At 40.8% G+C, this 12731-nt stretch overlaps 2 non-coding genes across 2 annotated transcripts; both read left to right on the forward strand.

Moving 5' to 3' along the window:
* The first annotated feature begins 312 nt into the window (after positions 1–312).
* Positions 313–384, forward strand: TRNAP-UGG (transfer RNA proline (anticodon UGG)). Its single transcript has one exon. It is a non-coding gene; the product is annotated as a tRNA-Pro (tRNA).
* Positions 385–391: 7 nt separating this feature from the next.
* TRNAV-CAC (transfer RNA valine (anticodon CAC)) lies at positions 392–465 on the forward strand. Its single transcript has one exon. It is a non-coding gene; the product is annotated as a tRNA-Val (tRNA).
* Positions 466–12731: the final 12266 nt, after the last annotated feature.

Here is a 12731-nt window from a genome sequence, read left to right on the forward strand (position 1 = left end):
CACTTTGCTTTCCTCCATACCACACGGGTTTCCAGTCCATCTTTTATGCTTGTTTTGCCACCATCTGCTCAAGTACTGTTTGGGCGGACATTGTATATTTTTACACCACCACAAGTGTTTCGCCCTCAAGCTCAGTATTTCTGGGGACGATTTCCGGTGCGAGTCTGGAAAAGATCCAGCTGCTGGATCCCTCCAAGGGTAGCCAACGCCTGAAGAAGATTTGTCTGGCAGCGATTGTCGTAGCTCCAGAAATCGTAGTGGATTCTTGATTGTTTGTATAATTATTAGACGACCTCAATCGACTGCACCTGAGGGCGTTTGGTCTAGTGGTATGATTCTCGCTTTGGGTGCGAGAGGCCGCGAGTTCGATTCTCGCAACGCCCCTCCTAAAGTCCGGATGGTGTAGTTGGTTATCACGCTAGTCTCACACACTAGAGGTCTCCGGTTCGAGTCCGGGTCCGGACACATTTTTATCGACATGGGGAAAAACGTATAGACAAGTGTTTTTTTTTTGGCCATTTTTTGTATTTTTGTTGGCACTTAAGCCATTTTTTGTATTTTTGTCGGTCTTTTCGTGGGCTAACTGTTAGGTTCTCCACTCGGGGTCCGTACATTTTTCCACTTTTATATGATTAGATAAACACACACAAGCCAAGCACTACTTCGTTTTCTTTAAAACACATAGATAAATCGAATTTTCCAACAAAATTAAGTAGAAAACATTGTGAAGAGAAGCTGAGCAACTATGGAGGCTTGAAAACAACAAGGGCTCGCATTGGAAACAACGTAGAAAAGTCTACTACTTTTATTTCATGATAAAAATGCCGTAGATATAGGTTGAAGTTACACATCTCACACATTGAACAATCACACCTACTAATTACATGGTGGTCACACAATCATACATACATGCAAACACATAGGCAAGACCTTGATCCCAATAAAACCCCTCCCACAAGGGATTGCCTCATTCTATGTCAAGGATAATTGATAGTTTTTTTGGTCAAGGATAAATCCAAGGCTCTAGTTTCACATGCCAATTAGGTTACACACACATTACATGCATCTCGAGATTCCAAGCCAATCCCCATAATCTTAGGACTCAGAGCTCACTAGGTTTTTTCAATGGTAATCGAGCAAGATAGAAATAGTAAACTGGAGTCACACAACAACACATGGAGACTAGGAGTGTGCTTCCTAACTAACAAAAGTGCTACGAGTACTTTGATTTTAAGCCTTTATTTAAATGCCCTTTATCATGATTGTTTTGATTTCACATAAAAGACTTTAGGATCTCTCTGAGTTCGATGACACAATAAAAACTGCATACTCAAATCAGTGTGAGTCTTCAATCCTATCATCAACGTTGCATTTATATCATGGTTGCTCTCATATGTTAGTTTCATTTCAAGCAACATTCACGAGTTGATGCAAATGTCAAGGAAAACATAATAATATACAATATCATCCCACCTTCCAACAACACTATTTATACTCTAGAAAAATCCCTCTTCTATGATTCTATGTGCTCGCTTTCTCAATGGAAATAAGATGAATTACATTCAATGGCCTTGCCAAGGGGAAGTGCTGGTTTTAGAGCACAGTGTAAAGGAGTGAATGGTGAGACCACGCCACTCTATTCTTGCTGATGGAGAGCCTCCGTCCTACAAAACCACACAATCACATGGTCACAACTTAAATCACCCTCACCTTTTGGTTGTATCTATTATGGGTCGAAAACCAAGCTCTTCAAGTGATTTAATTCAATACAAACACTTTGTCGTATGTGAGCATAGACAAGTCCATGTTGACTAAAAAATTTGTAATATTGCCATCACTTCAAAAACTATGCCTTGCAGAGTACCTGTGGCACACAAAAGAATTTCCTACTTAATGGATGGACTTAATAACACAAAGGACGACTTGCAAGGCTGCTAGCACAGGCACAATATGGGAACATTAATTTCTTGCTTATTGAATTTTCATGCCAAATTTTAGGGCTCAGAAACCTATAGCTCCATGCTACGAAGGATGTCCTGATTGATGATGTGAAAAATCCATCCAAGTCCATGTTTTCATAGCACTTTATGGAAGGGTAGCAGTTACCATTTTCATTCTTGGGATGATTCTTGATGGCAATGCTGATGAGACCAAGGAGATCTCATCTACATGTTCTTCAAACGACGATGAACTAGGCATTGTGGGCTACTCCTTTGCTGATTTATGCCCCTCTTTTAGTGGCACCATTAGCAACTTGAATCTGACCACCCATTGCAAGGGTCATCAATTTCCTTCTTGTCTAGCCTCACAATTGGAGCACCACGGGAGTTGAACCTTAACGCCATGAAGGTCGACGAATCATAGGACTCTCGAAGTCCATCTCTCAGAGCAATTTGGCATGGACAATCTTATTTTCTCCACAACCAAGCACTCAGGAACTATAGTTGATAGCAAAACATCCGCACCAAAATGAAGGGGAAGGCTATGCTGAAGCGGCTCTTTCTTTTCCTATGGGATTGTGATATCAACAATGGATGTGGTAGAGCCAATATAGCTAACTGATGATGAAAGCATGCCTAGAGAGGAGGAAATTCTTTCTATTCAAGGGAAAAAGATGGACTAATGAGAACTATCGGAACCTTTAGAGTCCCCATGAGGGAAGTTTTGGATGAAGCAATAGAGGAAGGATTGAGATTGGAGCCCCGATCATCGACGAGAGTAGGAAGAGAACATTGGGCAGAATCAATCTTTCCTCCAAAGACGGCATTTCTTCGACATTGGCAACCTAGGCGGTAATGCCCCCTCCAACTGCAAGTTCTATCACATGAACGGAAAGTATGGCTATGCAGAATGCACATGAACTATGTCTATAAGCTACTGTATCAAGCAACGGTAAAATGCACATGAACTACATGTGTAGCAATGTGGAACTACGACACTATCTGAAACAACGTACAAGTGAGTAGAAAATTCACTACAAAGCAACATATAAACACACATTGCCAGAATAAGGAAAAATTGACGGGAGTTCAAACAACACTCACTACTTTTCAGATGAGATTCAGGGACTCACCGATTTCATTGCATGAAGAGTTGGTTTACAATTGGCGCTAGCTTACCAATTGAGCTGTGCAAGATCACCATCGCTCTCCCTGGATTCTAAGTCCCTGGCACTTCTACATCGACCCCTCAAGTGACAACAAAGGTAGATGCTGTAGTCCTTCAAGAGATGTGCTGCAAGGCTTCTTTGCTATTTATGTTGGTCAAGAATGTAAGCAGTTTGTTATTCCTTCTATCTACTTGAATCATGTCATCTTTAACTTCTATTGGAGAAGACAAGGAAAAGCTCGGTCTCAGTAAAAAAGGGGTCGAATAGGTACCCATGAAGGGGTCAAATAGGTACCCATGAGGTCAGAATGGAGCATAGTAAAGTCATACGAGGTGGAAGAGCAAGAGTAGGAAAACTATGACAAAGAGTGTTTACTGAGGGTAAAATTTGGCATCGAAAATCACACAAGGGCATAGTAATGTGTGGAAAAAATGGACATCAGTACCAGCGACTTGACTGAGAAATGAAAAGCAACACCAACAACTCAACCGAGAAATGGCAAATTATGGTCAGATCCGAGAAAATTGGTGAGGGAAGGGGGCTTCTTCAACAAAGGAGGGATGGGAAGGCAAGAAAAAAGGAAGAGGGAAGGAACAAACATGGGGAGGGAGGCCACCATAGCCGGAGCTCAAGACATGATCTGGTGTTGGGGAGGTTGCCTGGGGTGATGAAATTGCTAGAGGAGGAGCAGAAGTGAAGCAAGGGCAAACCAAAAGAATCTCTCATAGGAAAATAGGGTAGAGAAAGAAGAAGAAAGAAGAAATGTTTTAGATTGCATGTGCTATTTTGGACTCGCATTCAATGGCCAGGTTGCAACATCCAAATTCGATTGTGCTATAGGGTTCTCCTTTTAAAGCCATGTGACCTACACCAATATAGTTTTTTCTCAATCTCTGAGGCAACTAGATAAAGGGAGAAAATTAATTTTCCCTTTGAGAGAAGAACCATCACAAAGACCTTCCCCGATGGGGTGGGCCAAAAATAGCTAGAACAAGGGTTATAGAACCTTGCAGCAGGTCTCTCAATAGCACAGATTGGTAGTGGGCTAGCTTATGCACTTGTGTTGGGGTGTCATCTACCTCTTGACCTTCTATAGTAGTAGCTCCTACTCCTTGCTTGGCCCTTAGACCATGGCACAATATGTATTTGGACTTGCCCTATTGCATATAGAGACTATCCCCAATCTCAACGGCCCCTTCATTATGCAGATCACTCTAAATTTGATATAATACAGCCAAGGCAAACTTAGTGTGTGTCTCCATCAATCAACAACAATGACCTAAAGCCATAGAAGGTCCTCGAAGTCCCATTCAAATTAGCAAAGCAAATCAAGCATGAAACCTTTCGAGTTAGAATAGTTGTACAAAGATTTTGGTTTGGCAGCCAAGAAGAATTGAGCAAGCACCTAGTAATTACTGTAGAGAATGAGCAAGAGAGAATAGCAATGATGACCAAGATTGATGATGCGAGTGAAACACATATGCAAGCCCTTGGATCAAACATGACAACAAGCGCTCTTCTTAAAGCTAATTGTTTGCATTCTATGTAATTGGGATTAGAAGAGAAATTGACAAACTAATTATTTTTTTTTGGGGGTGGAAAGTATTTGCAATATATCTAATGTGATGTGACATTTAAGAATAAGAGGGCTATAGACCCATGGTTGAGGTGGAAGGCTCATTTCCAACCCCTCAGCAAGAAATGGGCCTCTCGCATCCCATACAACTTCCATTATACATATCTCGTCTCTTATATATATGCCTTCTTTTCCCCCAATTAAGCTATGAAGTCTCTTCTCCTTCTCTCATGGAGTCCCCCCTATTTCCTCTATCTCCCTCCAATTCCCTCCCTATGCGTATATTTCCCATCCCTTTCCATGTGTACATTCTGATTGCAATTATCACCTCTGATGAAATCCCTCCTTGCCTCCTCCTTTGGTTATGCTTTACTGATGTGTGCTTATATGGATTGTGATCGGAGATACGGTGTGGCTCAAGAATAACTCACAAATTTGGTGTGCTTGCTACTGGGATAAAATTTCCATATTGACAATGGATTTGAGCATTATTTTTCTTGTGTCTTTGCTTTCCACCCATTTTCATGGAGTTTTTATCATTTCTTCTTCTTTCTTTCCATGTAAGAATTGCAAAATAAGAGAAAAGTGCTCCTCAAATTAAATTTTTAGGGGGGGATTAATCCTCACCTTGAGTTAATTTTTATTCTATACACTCCCCCTCCCCTTCCCTTATTTTCCCTTGTTTTCCCCCTCCCTTAGTGAATCCCACCCTTCTTTTCTTTGCCCCACTTCCCTTATTTTCCCCCTCCCATCTTGAATCCCACTACTTCAAAACCTATGTCTCTTAATTGACCATCATTGCTACTATCCAAACAAACATATTCTTATATAATGAAACTCAAACATAGGCTAGCATCCCCCCAATTTGTAAAGGATTTCCTTGATCAAACATAATGTGTGGTTTTGATGCCATATCCACATGCCCTAGATTAGATGCCCACTATTGTCTTAAATATTAACATGCATGGATCACATGGTTCCCAACATTGGGTTATTGCATCAATAAACTCTAAAAGTTGGTCATTCCCCTTATATTTAGACAGAATGACCTCGAACAAGTCCCCCCCCTCATATTGTCAATTTCTTCTACAACAATAGATAGCTAGTCCACGTATTACACACATTATCTCCACAACCTCCTATCTTAACTAGGACACCCCCAAATATACACGCACGGGGGCCTCGTTCTAGCAAAATTCTCCACAAGTACTACAATAATCAATGAAAAACTTTGCTTAATCTCCTTAGTTTGCTTGTGAAACCAAAATTCGGCAAGCCCTTCCATGAAAACAAGTATCAATTTAATCCATTCCTCCTTTGTTAAAAAAGTAAGCACAATGCAAATGGAGCTTTTAAAAAAAAGATAATCTTAATGGCTTGCATCTATCCCACCACTAAAGGAAGGGATCTATCATTTTCTCCCATTAAAAAAAGAGACAAAGGAGGAAAAAGAAATAAGAAAGATTAATTGTGGATGCTCTCCTTCGACCTCAAAGGGGGATGCTCCTCCTTAATTGTGTGATGTTACAACCATCAATTCATATGCAAAAGAAATGTATTGAATCATCCAATTTGCTTCACCTTACACTCATTAGAAATTTGATCTCACTAAAGCAAATACATAGAGCTTGCAAAATTGCATATTTTTCTTTTTATAGCACTTAAATTTGACATGCCCTTGAAAAGCTAAAATTTTTGGCACTCCCTCTCTCTCACCTTCTTCCATTCCGCTTCCGTTGTTGAGATCTCTCAACTGGTATCAGAGCACGGGTGTTCTAATTGAGCTCGGGGGTGAGCTTTGGAGCCCAAAGTCTACTACTACAACTCTGTAGGAGGAAGGAGAAGCTTTGTTGGGTGACTTTACTTGCATCCTAGTGTGCAGAGACCTTGAAAAAACCTTTGGAAAGCTCTTTGAGTGGTTTTGGAGCAAAAAATACGTTTTTTGATGATTCCCCTGTTCCTTTCGACGATGATTGAGAGTCTGGAATGACCTATAGAGGCAACTATTGCCTATTTTTGGTGTCCATTACACTTTGGGAGTTTGAAAACCCCTTCATTCTTGAATTTGGGATCATTTCATTGATTTTTGACTCACTGTCTCTTTGCTTCAACGTTTTTCTGCCAGTGTGTTGGAACTCAAGTTTGAAGCAAGCATTCGTAGATCAGTCAGTTCCAGTGGACTCAAGAGGTCCTAAAACTTCTATGTTGCTCATCATTCACACTCTAGTGGTGTTTACAAACAGGTATGTTTGCAAAAACGGTTTTTGGTCTATGTGTTGGACCCGGTGATTAGGACCACGGTTTCCAAAACTGTCTATTTCATTGTGTTCTGGAGGTCCAAAAACCCTACCTGTTAGCTCTTGCGTGATTTTGTGGATATTTGGAGAAGTTTTGTCTCTTTGAGATGCTGAATCGTCATTTTCTCTATCAAAAATCCATTCAAAGGTTCAAACCTTTGAAATTTTGATTACAGGCCAATTGTAAAGGTTGACTCCCTATTTCTCATTCATTGGTTGGGAGTTTGGAGTCCCAACAAAAGAGAGATATCTGTAGATTTTATTGTTGAGTCTGATTATGCAGTGACACCCATGTTTTGAGGCATCTTAAGTCCTATTTTTAGTAGCAGTCATTGCCGTGGGGTTGTGATTTTTGGGACATACCTTATGCAGATCACTCTGGTTGTAGTCTAAGCCATGTGCGCTCATTTGTGCTTTTGATTAGGTTGTAGTGGATTCTTTCTAGGGCATGTGGGCGCATTGCAATCCTTTTTTGATGCACTGATAAGACCAGATTGCCTTATGGGATGCTTTATTGATGGACGTTTAGCACTTAGTTGCTATATTTATGATGACGGATAGCTATGAATTATAGTGGATGCACTGGGTATGCTATGCTCTCTTGGATGAGACTTTATTAATGCTTATGTGCATGGAAGGTGTTTATGATTGAGGCATTTGGCCCTTATTGGCATTGGGTTTGCCATTGTTTTGTCATTGCAAGTTGACATTTTCTCTTGGTCCAGATTTGCTCATATGGATGCATAGTATATGCACATGAGTAAGATGCATTTTGATGCTTTGAGCTTTGAGTTTTTTGGTAATATTACCCTCCATTGTGAGAGACATATTTGGGTGCACCTGGTATTTGGTGTGATTCTTTCTTCTAGGCACTAGCATTTGGGATTTTGCTTTATTTGCATCATGGCATCCTCTTCCATGTCTAAAAAGGAGATTTTCAACACTAAAAAGTTTGATGGGACAAACTTTTCTTTGTGGAAAGGACAAATAAGGGACGTGCTTATTCAAAAGAAGCAGATTAATCCCTTGGCATGAATTAAAGCTAAGCCTGTTGATATGTCTGAGGATGATTGGAATGAGTTGGATGCATTAGCAAAGTCTACTGTTAGACTTCATCTTGTAGAGTTAGTTTATTTCATAGTAGTAAATGAGCAGACTACAGAAGATTTGTGGAAGAAATTATGTGCCACTTATGAGAAGGAAACTACTTCTAATAAAGTTTACCTCCTCATGAAGAGGTTGTTTGAGCTGCAGATGAAGGAAGGGGTCTCCATTGCTTCTCACTTCAATGAATTCAATATTATTTTCAACCAGCTTCAAGCTCAGAATCTGAATTATGATGCGAAGACTAAGGCGGTGCCTCACATGCGGCAGGGGCATATACAAGCTGACTCTGCATCCACCCTCATACTGGTCTGGGGTATATGGAGCTACCTTTTATGTTCATTTCCATCCTCATGGGATACCTTCCATATAGCTATCAGTAACTCTATAGTTGGTGGAGTACTGAAGTTTGAAGATGTGCGTAGCTTGTTGATTGAGGAGATTAGGCGAAAGTCTATGTATGACAACAAGTAGGATGTAGATAGGGGTAGAGCCTTAAATGTGCAAAGGGGTAGATCACAATTTAGGGGGAAGTCTCAAGAAAGAGGGAAGTCTCATAGCAAATCCAAGGCAAGGGACATTGAGTGTTACCATTGTGGCAAGAAGGGCCACATGAAAAAGGATTGCTACAAGTCAAAAAGAGAGAAAAAGGATAAGAAAAAGAATGCAAATTGGGGTGCAAATAAGAAGGAAGAGAGTCCCAGGGAGGACAAAGGAAAAGTGAAGATCGAGGAGATCAATGCGGTCACTGATGATAGTGACAATAATATTCCCTTCATGTCTAGTCTATTTGCTATAGAGTTGCTTACCATTTTAGATGATGCATATTACCAAGATTGGATTTTGGATTCTAGTGCTTCATTCCATGTTACTCCTCATAGGGAATGGTTCTCCACTTATGATAGTTAAACGATAGGTTGTGTGCATCTTCAAAATAACTATGCATGTGACATAGTGGGAGAAGGTGACATAGAGCTTTCTTTTGCAAATGGGTCTGGCTTTGTTTTGATAAATGTGAGACATCTGCCTAAGCTGACCAAGAGTCTTATTTCAGCGGCTCACAGGTAGATAATGCTAGTTATCAAACCACCTTTGGTTTTGGGAGTTGGAAAATCCAGAAGGGCTCTAAGGTTTTGGCAAGGGGTGCCAATTTTAGGACATTATATCCCTTACATGTACCAGGCGTGTTGTTGCAATAACCGAGCATCCAAGTACTTCTTTATGGCATTGTCGATTGGGGCACATGAGCTAGAATGGAATGAAACTCTTATGCCATTTGGGTTATGTACCACATTTGAGTTTTTCTCACTTTGAATTTTGTGATCGTTGTCTCTATGGGAAGCAAACTAAATCATCCGATAAAAGAAGAGGAAAGAAAGAGCTTGGAAAGCTTGATCTAGTGCATTAAGACATATGTGGTCCCATGCCTACACAATTATTAGGCGGGGCTATGAATACTATGTGTCATTCATTGATGATGCAACTAGGAATATATGGGATTATGCTCTAGCTCAAAAGAGAGATTGTTCCAGGTATTTCAAAATTGGTTGGCTTTGGTTGAAAATCGGTCAGGTAGAACGCTTAATTACCTATGGATTGACGATGGTGGAGACTCTCTCTCATGATTTTCAGCATTTTTGTGATACACATGGGATCAAGAGGGAGTTCATGTCCCCTCATACTCTAGAGCCAAATCCAGTTTTAGAACAGATGAACTACACCATTCAGGAAAGTTTGCAATGCAAGTCTTTCTGGTGGTTTTTGGGCTGAGTCAATGAAGACTGCAGTGCATGTAATCAATAGATCACCTAGTAAGAGTTTGGATGGCGGTATTCCTAAAGAGGCATGGAGTGTCAAGAAGACATCTTACTCTCATTTGTGTATATTTGGGTGTGAGGCATATGCATATGTGCCAAAGGAGCTTCAGAAGAAGCTAGATCTTAAGTCTAGGAAATGCATCTTTCTGGGTTATGGTGAAAGTGGAGGGATGGGCTATCGTCTCTGGGATCCAAAAGCAAAGAAGATCATAAAAAGCCATGATGTGGTCTTCAATGAGAAGAAGATGCCTAAGACACCCATGAGGGATGTGAAAATGAGGAGAATCACTTTCCAGGATGTGAATCCACCCCCATATGTTGATAGACAACAAGCTGTCCATACATTGAATGTGCAGGAAATGGTGCCACTAGGTACTCCCATCGGTTCAAGGGCAGATGATGGATCATTTATTGGTGGAAATGATGACCAAATGTGGCTGATATGCAGATTGGACGGGACAGTAAGCTGAAATGCCCTTGAGAAGATCAGCTAGAGTGTCTAGACCGCCTGAGATATTTGGTCCAAGGGTAGACAATTGGATGCTTGCTGATTGCAGGGAGCCTTCTTGCTATAGGGAGGCTATGATGCATGAGAATGAATGCAAGTGGGAGTATGCTAGGCAATCAAAGATGACTTTAATCATGAATAATAAGACTTGGGACTTGGTTTCTTTGCCACATGGAAAGAAAGTATTGCCATGTAAATGGGTCCACAAGATGAAGGTCATAGGTGATGATGTGCCTAAGAACAAGGCTTGTTTGATTGCTAAAGGGTTCAAGCAAGAGAAGGGTGTGGAATTTGATGAGATCTTCTCTCCAGTTGGTGAAGATGACCACACTTAGATGCGTACTTGGACTTGTGGTAGTAGAGGATATGGAGTTTATGCAGATGGATGTCAAGACATCTTTCTTGCATGGGGATATGCATGAGGAGATTTACATGGTACAGCTAAAAGGCTTTGAAGAATAGGGCAAAGAACATTTGGTTTGCAAGCCGAAAAAGAGTCGAGCTATGGCCTTAAGCAAGTGCCTAGAGAATGGTATAAGAAGTTTAATGCTTTCATTCGGTCCCAGGGTTTCACAAGAAGGGAGATTGATCATTGCCTCTACACTCAGAAGGGCTAAGTATAATAACCTGATACTCTTGGCACTTTATGGTGGATGATATGCTATTGGCTAGAAAGAACACTTACGAGATGGATGCATTGAAGGTCAAGTTGCATGAGGCCTTTGACATGAAGGATTTGGGACTTGCAGGTTATATTCTTTGTATGGGCATCACGCGTGACCGAAGTAGGAAGCTCCTTTGTTGGCTTTCATAGAAGGAGTATGTTACAAAAGTGTTGCAGCATTTCAATATGGAGGGGGGGAAGGCAGTAAGTACTCCATTGCTTCCATATGTGAAACTGAGTTAGGAAGATAGAGATGAGGAGAGGGCTATGATGGTTAATGTTCCTTATGCATCAGTGGCGATTGGGAGTTTTATGTATGCTATGATAGCTACTAGATGGGACATTGTATTTGCAGTGGGAGTTGTTAGCCAATATATGGCTAATCCAAGAAAGAGGCATTGGGAGGCAGTTAATTGCATCATGAGGTACATGAAGGGTACCAAGAAGATGTGCATTTGCTTTGGAAGAGGAGAGATGCATATTCTTGGGTACACAGATTCAGACTATGTAGGGCATGTGGATAGCAAGAGATCCACTTCTGGTTATGTGTTTACCTTTGTAGGTAGTGTAGTGTCATGGATGTCTCATGCATATAAGTGCATTGCTTTGTCCTACCATAGAGGCCATGTATGTTGCAGCCATAGAGGGTTACAAGGAGGCTATATTGCATGATTGGCTAGTGGGAGATTTGGGGATCCATACAAATGTACCAACATTTTGATTCCATGAGTGCTATTCAGCTAGCATGAGATTTGGTCTTTCATGCAAAGACCAAACACATTAAGGTCGGGGACCATTTTATTAGGAGGTACTTGAGGATAAGCACATAGAGCTTGTCAAGGTTCATACAGATGATAACCCTACAAATATGCTAACGAAGAGTCTACCTAGTCAGCGGTTTGAGTATTGTTGTGTATTGATGGGCATTCGATAGTATGTCCACTGGTTGTTCTCTTTTAAAAGCACATTGGCCTTTAAGTGGGAGGTTGTGGGGATTAAAGACCACTCTTCCTTAACTTCGGTTATGTACAATACTCAAACACATGTAAATATGGATGACATAGAAGATTAGGCTGTTTTGCACCCACTAAAACTTATGTGGCTCTCTCTTTTGGCTCTCCCTCTCTCTCATCTTCTTCTATTTTTCTTTCGTTGTTGAAATCTCTCAAGAATCACTCACACCACTCAGATGAACATCAAAACTCTCTAGATGTCTTCCTAAGCAACTATTCCATTCTTACGAAGTCTGCTAAACTCTAAAGAGATTTATAAGTGTCATAGACTACTCATTAGATGGGATTTTCCCTCTCTAGCATGTGCTTTCCTTAAGGCTACTATCCCCTCTTAGCCCTATTCTCCCCCTCTAGCTCAAGACATCCTTTATCTTTATGATGCGTCTGACAAAGTCACTAGCAACTCTGATTTCTTTCACCTTAAGAGGAAATCTTGTCATTATTTTTCCATATCATGAAATGTACTTCGAAGACTCCACCAAATGTCCTATAGCCTAGCCACAAACCATTTAACTAGATCAACCCATGCAACGTTGTATTCAAAAAAAGCCAAGGCAACTAGTTACTTACCGATCAGATTCAAGTTTAGGTTCAGATGCAAGCAACCTTTCAGACCTTAGGTGCATGTAGGTGAGTCAAGGTG

Source organism: Dipteris shenzhenensis, chromosome 3 (assembly GCF_047967505.1).
Source record: "Dipteris shenzhenensis isolate YYH24624 ecotype China chromosome 3, Dip_SZ_1.0, whole genome shotgun sequence".
Lineage (NCBI taxonomy): Eukaryota > Viridiplantae > Streptophyta > Polypodiopsida > Gleicheniales > Dipteridaceae > Dipteris > Dipteris shenzhenensis.